This window comes from Hevea brasiliensis, chromosome 4 (assembly GCF_030052815.1).
Source record: "Hevea brasiliensis isolate MT/VB/25A 57/8 chromosome 4, ASM3005281v1, whole genome shotgun sequence".
Lineage (NCBI taxonomy): Eukaryota > Viridiplantae > Streptophyta > Magnoliopsida > Malpighiales > Euphorbiaceae > Hevea > Hevea brasiliensis.
The window spans coordinates 26165454-26176466 of NC_079496.1; positions in this window are offsets into that span (position 1 = coordinate 26165454).

Genomic DNA, 11013 nt, shown 5'->3' on the forward strand with positions numbered 1-11013 from the left:
TTCTAATTGCCATTTATTTATTTAAGAAAAAAAAAAACTCTCATCTAATATCACTCAGCTGCCCGTGCCTGTTCTCCCAAATACCCAAATAGCTTTCTTTGCTCTCTAGAACAAATCTCCCAAATACCCAAATAAAAACTTTGTTGTGACTAAATAGTAAATGGTACAGGTACCTTAGGAAGTTAAAAAATAATGTGAAAAATAAAACCAAAGTGGAAGGTTCCATATGCAATGCATACTTAGTTGAAGAAGCATCGTCATTCTGTGCTCATTATTTTGAACCCCATGTCAACACAAGGCATCGAAAGGTTCCACACAATGATGATACAGTCGAACATATGGATGAACATCTAGGGAATCTATCAATTTTCACTCATTCCGGTAGGCCACTGGGAAAAGGAAAGGTTAGATATCTCACAGAACTAGAATTTCAAGCAGCACAAATGTACATCTTGTTGAATTGTATAGAAGTAAAACCGTACATCGAGTAAGTTTTTCTAATATTCAATTATTATAATTGTTGCAATGCCATTATTGATTCCAAACATTTAATTAACTATTTTCATTGTGTGAAGCATTTTTGTTAATGAGTTACACATGGCCAATCCAAATATCAATGATAAACAAGTTGATGAGAAACTAGAGCGTGAATTTGACAAGTGGTTCAATAAATATGTTCACAATCCCTCCAACAATATATCAAGCCAGTCTTTAAAGGATCTATCAAAGGGTCCATTAAGAAGTGTTATGTCCTACAATAGTTATGTAGTTAATGGTTATAAATTTCATACTAAAAGTCATGGTTCGCATAGGGCAACGATGAACAGTGGGGTATGTATCAAGGGGACTAATTACAGTACTAATGAAAGTGACTACTATGGACAATTAATTGAAGTGCTACGATTGGAGTACCCTGGATTACCAATCAAAAGAACTGTATTGTTTAAATGTGATTGGTTTGATCCAACACCAAATGTGGGAACAAAGATTCATCCAAAATATAAACTTGTGGATATTAATCATAAAAGATCCTTCAATAGGTATGAACCATTTGTTCTTGCTATCCAAGCTGCTCAAGTGAATTATTCCATATATCCAAGCTTAAAGCGTGACAAGGATGATTGGTGGGCCGTGTTCAAAATCAAAGCGAGATCTGTTATTGATCTTCCTGAGCAAATGAATGTGACAACCCCCCCTGCGTGGGAAGAACCATTTCAAGAAGATGAAATGGAAGTCCATTTGATTCAAATTGATGATGATGATGATCAACAACAATATTTGAATGATCAAAATGGTGTACTAGTTGAAATTAATGAAGAGGATGTTGAAGATGAAGAAGAGCTTGAGTTGGACTCAGAAAGCGATGAGGAATGCGATGATGTATATGATAGTGATACTAATTAGAATTAGGTATTTCTCTTAATGAATTTATATTTCTAAATTTGAAGTATAAATTCTAACTATTAGAAAATTTCATCTGTATTATGTATCATAAGTTGAATGAAGCTAACTTGTTAATACAATTATTTATGGACGATGCGAGGCAACGGTCGCAAGGGAGGTTTGTTGGGTCATTCATAGTCAAGGCAGTTACCTGTGCAGGATGAGCCCAATGATCAACTAGACTAATCTACACAGGGTCAGCCTCAAGTTCCTTCACGATCCACTAGGAGGTCGACACCAGATCCGGAGGGGTCTACTGCTTCAACACAGCATCGAGCTACACTTCCACCTCCACCGCCACCACCTATTACCTCATCTTCTGAGCCTGCAATTGGATCAACCTCTGGTCATGAAGGTCATTCAGTTGGGGCAGCACCAATATCATCAATGGATGGCCTATCACTCACTAAATTTGGAAGAAAGAAACGAATAAAGCTCATTAATGGCACGTAAGTATTAAAAATTAATTAACTTTATCTATGATTTGGTATTACATATCATTGGCAATTGAAGTACCATGTTTCTACATTTACATAAAATCAATATATTTGCTGTCTTTTTTTTGTATAGGTTACATCCATCTGAGGAATGTGCTAAGAAGATGAAGAATATCTTCAAGGAGAGGATGGACCCAGAGGGGCACTTTTGGAAAACTATCACGCCTGAAACAAAAGAGTTTTACTGGGATGAATTTTAGGTAATAAAATAAATATTTAAATATAATTATCTATCAGATAACTAATTTGCATAGTTTATGAAACCTCAAAAAAGAATGTTACAAACAAATATCATTTAAGTGATGAGAATTTGTGAATTAATGTAAAAGAAAACAATTGAAGTATATTAATGCTTAAATGTTCTATGTACAGCTTGTGTGTTGAGGATGTTGAAAATATATATTGTTGTGAGTTGTTGTAGTTGGGGTGGATGTTATTTGTTGTTGAGAATATATGAAGTGTTTTTAACAGGTGCAATTGATACCTAATAACTAGGCTGGATTGTCCAAAATTAAGGGGAAATGCTGTCAATTTTTTTCTAAAATATTATCATACTAATACAACTGTCTTAATTTTTATTTGTTTTATAACAGAAATACTTTGATTGGCAAGAGGTGACTACACTGGTAAAGGAAGCTTGGAGGCGTAAGGCTATAGAGCGCTACAAGGTGCTAATGTGCAATGTCAGGAAAGGAAAATCCAAGGTCATCATGCCTAATAGTACAATGCAAAAATGGAAGGAGGCATGGAGTAGCCCAGAGTTTAAAGCCAAGAACCATCAGTTCACTGCTAACCGCTGTAGTGAGATAGGAGGAGTTGGGGCAGGCATCTCTAGACACACAGGGGGTTCAGTTTCACATGCTACTCACGCAGATAGAATGGTAATGATTTCATATTTACTGGTTTTGTTATTGTCTGTCTACATATTAGTAGCAAATAATCGAACATTATTATAAACATCACTAAAATCATTATATCTTTTCAGGAAGCCAAGCTTGGCCGAAGACCTTTTCCTTATGAACTTTTCCATAAGACCCACACTAGGAAAGGCACCTCCGATATGGTTGATTCACGAGCACAATCAATTAAGGTAAGTGAACAAGTATTTTATGTCTTTCAATTATACGAAAAAAATGAATAAGTGAGTTTGTTTATTCAATTGCCAAGAAAAATAAATTTAAAATATGTGTATTAACTTATGCAGGATGCATTTTTGGCGCTTAAGGAGCAGTCTTCTCAACCACAAGAGGGGTGCAGTGACCCTCTTATTGTAGATGAGGTCGCACTATATTATCAAGTTGGGGGGGAAGAAGAAGAACAGGGTTTATGGCATTGGATCTCAAGCATCAATTTTTTACCCTAGCTCATCACATAGATCATCTTCCACTGCATCCTATTGCGCTCAGTCGGAGGCAATGGAGGAAGAGATTCAACAATTGCATCAGACTGTTGCAACGCTCAAGGATAGTTTGGTTGCAATGGAGGAGAGAGACCGACAACGCGAGTTGATGCTAGAGGAGAGATATAGACAACGTGAGCTTAATCGGAGGAGCGCATGCAACAAATGATACAAAACATGATGGCACAAATGATGCAGTGCAGCGGTTCTGACCCCAACTCGGATCGACTCATCAGGATGATGGTAGAGAGGCTGATAGTGGTGATGAGTGATGATCTTGTTAATGACAAGTAGCTTGTTTTTTTTTGTTATTATGATATTTTATTTTTCTATACAGTACATTATTGTCATAACCCTTCACTGTCATATTTATATATAATATTGACTGATATTTGATATTTGACAGCCTGATATTATAAATATTCTGATATTGAGCATTTAAAATTAATATTATATTATGTGCTTCAATACAGGAAATAATATATTTAAAAAAAAATAAAAATTTTCTACTAGTAATTTGAAACGGATTAGAAACAAAATTTTCCATTTCTAATCCAATAGCATAAGGATCGATTTTAGAATTTAGAAATCGATTTGAAACGGAATTTCTGTTTCGAAAAAATTGAAACCAAAATATCCGTTTTTAAATTGAAACGGATTTTGAAACTGAATATATGTGGTTTCTAACTTTGAAACGGAATAGTGGTTTGAAAACAGCTTCAGAATTTGAAACGGACGCCACTTTCCGTTTCAAATTTATTTAGAAACTTGCGGATTTAAAACTGAATATTTCGGTTTCAAATCGGTTTCTAAATGTATTTAGAAACCGATTTTCACTGATTTAAAACCGAATATTCGGTTTCAAATCTCCTTTTTTCTTGTAGTGTCTTATTAAACTTTAAACCTTTAACCCTCTGTATCCATCAATTCAATGATTACACCGAGTTTGAAAACCTTTTGTGGTTATTGATTGTTGCACGTTTTATGAATTTATTCAATCTTCTTAATTTTATGTTTGCATATAATATTGGTGTTAAACGAAAAACTTTTAACTATAATATAATGTCATTGAATTTAATTTTATTCAATTTTTATTCTCTTTTTCCTCTACATAAGCCTAAACTGCATGCAATAATAATCAATCTTTTTTTTTCTTTTTCTTTTAATTATGATCACATTTTGATAATATAATCAAAATTGCAAGGACGATTTTTGTACAAAAAAGTTCTTACTAATTATTTGCTCAGCCTTTCTAAATTTTCCTTTTTTTTTTTTTTCTTTTTTTTGATATTCTCTTTGAATGGCCATCGATGAGCATTTTCACTGATAGTAACTCTCCCCTCTTTCTTTTCTTTTTTTTTTTTTTTTTTTTCTAATAACCCTCATATCTATATATATTTGGAATATATTTTTGATGTATCTACTCATATTTATCATTATTGATAGATTTGAATGAATTATTCTTTAAATATATCCTTTTGGTAGATTTTGAGTTTATGTGGTGTTGATCTTTAGAGTTTTTTTTTTTTTTTTATTGAGATTTTTTTAAATGAGTATTCTACGAGGTACAATTCTTCATTCAATAGTGAATCTAAATTTGAATGTTATCCAAGACTTAGAAAAAGATCAAGAAGTCGACGCGTTGAGCACACAATTTGCTTATTAACCAATCTATATGCCCTAACAACAGTCAGATTTTCCAAGTTCTTCATATTATTTTTTTAATTAGTGATTAGTTTCATTCATGCAAACTATGACACTTTGATTTATATTTCTCTTTTATACTCTATTTCTAATTAATGAAGTATTTTCTCCATTTCTACAAAGGAAAAAAAAATTATTTACTCAGGCCATTTACATTTTAATTTTTTTTTTAATGATTACAAACGGGACAAACCAACCAAAATTAACTCATAGTACAAAATCTAGATCAAGCAACCACCAGACAACAAATCGATTCTTGATTAGCTAACAGGTACTTCATTATCCATTAGCTGATCGATCCATGCAAAAATTTACTTCACAATTTAGATATAGGTGCTTGTAAATATGGGATATTATTAATTAAGACTGTGTTTGATGAAGCACAATTACGATTATATTTTATGTTTTATTACTTTTTTTAAATATATAAAAAAATTTAATATAATAAAATAACACTATAAGAAATTAAAAAAAATAGCTATGAAAATTACCGACCAAATATGCCTATATTTCGTTGTTAATCAAGATTACCAACAAATTGCTGATGAAATTTTTTCGTTCACAAATTCTAGCATAGGTAATTTTTACTGATGAAAAAAATATTGTCACTAAATTTACCAACTAATTATTTCATAGGTAAATTAAGATTTTTTTTATAGGCAATTTCATGGGAGATTGTATGCTCATAAATTACTAACTAATTACCGATAATATTTTTCGTTAATAATTATTGACGACAATGAATTATCGTAGGTAATCAGTAACGACAACTTTTCGTAGTTAATTTTTATTTCATATTTTTTAATTTAATTTTAATTTCATTTTTAATTTAAATTAACATTTAAATTTAATTTTTAAATTTAATTTAAATTTTTAATTTAATTTAATTTTTAATTTTTAAATTTTTTATTATTTTTAAATTAAATATTAATTATTTTAATTTAAGTGTAAAATTATTTTTTAATTTTTTTAAGATTTAAATGATTTTAAAAAAAATTACTAGTTGGACTCAAAGTAGGCCCCGCATAGTAGCTAGGCCATAATTTTTCTATGTTGAAAAATGGCTTTTCTTTTATAGAGAAACTTGCTCCTCTCTTATGTATTCACAAACGGTATAGGAATTTCATATTTTTTGTAATTTACCGACGAATAATTTTCGTAGGTAAAATTTTTTAAGCTTTTTAATTTTTTTTTTCTATTTTCTTCTTAATATTACCGACTAAATACGGTTTGTTAGTAATTACCGACGATAGATTTTCGTAGTTATTTATTTAAAAATTTTATTTTTTTATTTTCTTCTTAATATTATCTACAAAAAATGAGTTTGTTGGTAATTACCAACGAAAAATTTTCATAGGTAAAATTTTTTAAGCTTTTTAAATTTTTTGTTTCTATTTTCTTTTTAGTATTACCAACTAAATATGATTCGTTGGTAATTATTGATAAAAATTTTTATAAGTAAAATTTTTTAAGCTTTTTAAAATTTTTCTTTTTTATTTCTTTTTAGTATTACTGATTAAATGTGTTTCGTTGGTAATTACCGATAAAAAATTTTTATAGGTAAAATTTTTTAAGCTTTTTAAAATTCCTTTTTTTTTTTATTTTCTTCTTAACATTACAGACTAAATATAATTCATTGGTAATTACCGATAAAAAATTTTCATAGATATTTATTTTAAACTTTTATTTTTTATTTTCTTCTTAATATTACCTATAAAAAACGAGTTCATTAGTAATTACAGACGAAAAATTTTGTAAGTAAAATTTTTTAAATTTTTTTTTCTATTTTCTTCTGAGTATTATTAACTAAATATGACCTGTTGATAATTATCGATAAAAAATTTTCATAGGTAAAATTTTTCTTTTCTATTTTCTTTTTAGTATTACTGACTAAATATGGTTCGTTGATAATTACTGACGAAAAATTTTAGTAGGTATTTATTTTAAAATTTTATTTTTTATTTTCTTTTTAATATTACTTATAAAAAAATGAGTTCATTGATAATTACCGACGAAAAATTTTTGTAGGTAAAATTTTTTAAGTTTTTTAATTTTTTTTAATTTTCTTTTTAATATTACTAACTAAACATGAATTAGTTGGTAATTACCAATGAATCTTTTTATCAATATTTTTTTATTTGATTGCTAATTTTGCTGCCAATACTAAGCGCCACTTTTACTTATGGAATTGCATCGTCGGTAATTAATTGGTAATTTTCATCGGTACAAATAGTTTAAATTTTATTTCTCTTTTTCGTCTGTAAATCATTGATAAATTACCAATGAAATTCTATAATCGACAATTTTCGTAGTTATTTTTAAAATTTCTTATAGTGTAACAATTACACACTTGTCTCAGATTTCTTTCCAACTTGTCTGTTAAAGCTCACTACAAGAAAAAATCAAATTTGTGATCGAAAAATCCATCATAAATCTGGAAAAAATCTAACTTTGTGACGGAAAAATTGACATCACAATTTTACTTGTCGCAAATTTTTAGTGACGGCTAAGAAAAATTCATCACAAATTTGTGATGAAATTGTGACAAAACATCTGTCAAAATTTGTGACAGAATTCATTCGTCTGTCATAAAATGTTGGCCAGTCCAAACATGAATCCGTCACAAAATTGAGACGGATTAGTGACGGCAAATCCGTCACAAAATATTGTCCGTCACAAATTTTGTGACTAATTTTTTTGTGACAGAAATCTTTCTGCCACAAAATTGTGAGGGATCAGTCCGTCACAAATTTGTGATGGATTAAATTTTTTCAAAAAAATTAAATTTTCAATTTTTTAATAATAAATAATAGTGAATTAAAAATTATTATATTTGTATAGTTAGTAATAAGCATAAATAAATGTAATAATAAAATGTACAATAATTAGTACATAAAAATACCATATATTATATAAAATATAAAGTTAACTGTACAAATAACAAGTTCAGTTAACAAATGTATATAAACAGTATAATGCTATATATTTGGTGTGCTTTGATCATGGGGATCAATAGAATCACTTGAAGGGTGGGATGATGATATCATCTGCCTCATCATACACTTCATCTTCTTTTGCATAGAGCAAAACTGCTCCTCACTCAGTTGCCTAAGGTGCGACACCTCCTCCTCAATGCGTTGCTGGAGAATTCGCTCTTGATCTTCCCTCATGCACACGATCTCCTCCTCAAGCACTCTAATGCACTCATCAGCAACATGATTTGTTATTGTAGCCGTCCTGCGTGAAGTGGCAGAGCCACTGAATGAGTTTGGGTACAAAGTTGAAGCATGAGAGCCCAAACCATACACACCCCCCTTCTTCTCTCCACCCATAATAGCCAAGTATAGGCGATTCACATTTGTTGAGATCTTCTATGAATCGTCATCCTGTGAGTTTGAAGTAGCATCAGTAGTAGTAGCTTTCATAACCTTCATTTGATCCTGTGTATAATTATTAGAGTTAATAATTAATTATAAGTAACAATGAAACTAGGAAAATAAAATTTAAAAATTCCAGTATTCAAACTTAATAATTAAGAAAATTTTAGCATAGTTTCGTCTATAATAGGACATATCATACCTGCTAATTAAGGCAAAATAATATTCTTGCATATAAACTAACACTTCCAATATCCTCCTTATACCATCCACTGCTACAATATTTATACACAAACACAAGAACTTCTAGCATTAATAATATAGCTCAATTTATAATAGTCAATCAACAATATTATATTGAATCATATCACTATTATATTAACTTTGATAATGAAATATAAATATCAATACAAATAACAATAAATGTGAAAATTAAATATATACAATAATTTAAAATCTTAATAAGTATCAAAATTTCAGCAAAGTATCATTTGCACTAAAATATGTCATACTTGCCATGAAGGAAAAATAATATTTTTGTAATTAAAATAATACTTCCGATGTTCTCTTTGTACCACCCAAAACTACATAATTTGCTCACAAACCCAAACACTTCTAAAACATTCATAAGATACAAATAACAGTAAAAATGAAATAAAGTTTAATAATAATAACAATATAACATATTCATAACAATCTAAATGAAATAAAAATAAAATATATAAAAATTGTTTATGTTAATGCTCTGAGACCTTGCATCAACAAAGGTTCCATTCTTTTTTTTTTTATGCAATTTCTTAAACATTTCCCATGAATTAAGGTCACGGTGTAGTTCTTTCGCCTAAAATTTATATAAATTTTAAGTAATAAATCTATAGTTAATGCCATGAAATATGTGGCAATAGTTAATTAATGAATTAAAAAGTGAAATGTAATACCATTTTCAGACTATGCTCCACAGTAGATCTGGAACCACCTATATGCTTGCTTAAACTAGTGCCTGGACCACTAGCCTCGCTACGATGGTTTTGAGCAGTGATACAGGATTTAACAATCCATTATGGAGTGGACCAGGGTACCATCTAGTTATCCCATACATTTTGTGCAACACCGGTAGGTTTTGTTCCTTTCTTCCGCCAAGTGTATAATTTCTTATTATATAAGAGAGATGCCACTTTATCCCAAGCATCTTTAATTACGCCATCATCAGTTGCATTCTATTGATATTTTTTCTAAAAAATATGTATTTTGATTATTAAAATAATTATATCAATAACAAAAAGTATATATATATATATATATATATATATATATATATATATATATATATATATTTGTTTGAAATAAATAACAATTACCATAAATTTCTGCCAGTAGAAGTCACGAGTAGATGGAGAAAGATCCTTCCATGTGTAACCAGTAGGATCTTGTCGTTCCCTGAAGGTGCCCATGATATGTGTTGAGATAGTATGACCATTAGGAATGAACCTAAAAAGAAAAAGACTAAAAATTAATATTTTCCATCATATTTAAAATTGAATCCCTTGGATTGTTTACATTAAGGAATAAGACATCTAAAGTAAAATAATTGGTCTTACTTTCCCCCTACAACTTTGACCATAATTCGGTTAGATGGGTATGAGCTAGGAGCAGAACTAATAAAAGCATCTGGAGTAGTAGGAAATGATGCTGGCAAACTACTCATATGTCCAGGTGGCAAGCTAGGAAGACCACCTTCACCTGTCATTTCTATAAACAATATTTTTCTTTCTCAACTCACATTAAACACAACTCATTAATAATTAACATCATATAAATAACAATTGTATTCTAACTTAGTAAATTAATAGTCATTACATCGAAATTGTAAATGAAAGACAATTAAGCAATAAATTTTATTAATTATCATCATCATCATCATCACCACCATCATCATCATCTTTTTCTTCTTCTTCCTCCTCTTCTTCTTCTTCTTCTTCCTCCTCTTCTTCTTCTTTCTCTTCTTCTTTCTCAACTACATCAATAGTTTCATTTTTCGGTAAATTATTTATGTCAATGAATGAACCATCCACATACAGCATACTATTTAATTCATCTAAGTGAAGATCAATTTCATGCACTTGAATGCAATCTTCTTGAAATGTTGAATCAATGGATTGTTGTGATATTTCTGAAACCTCCACAATAGATCATGCCTTTATTTTACAAACGGCAAGCCATTCATTCACAATCCTCTTCAATGTAGGATAGGTTGCATAATACACTTGAGTAGCTTGCGTAGCCAGAATAAATGGCTAATATCTATTAAATGCCCTTTTGCTGTTAACTTCAACAAGCTTATATTGTGGATGCACTCTTGTACCATGTTGTGGTGTTGGATCAAACCAAGAGCACTTAAATATTATGGTTCGCTTGATTGGTAATGCAGGGTACTCTAATTGCACAATTTCTGTCAGCCTACCATAATATTTAAGATCATTTGCACTATAACTAGAGCCCTTGATGCATACTCCACCATTCATTGTAGACCTACTTGAACCATATCCTTTAGTGTGAAATTTATATCCATTGACATAATATCCATGAAAGGACT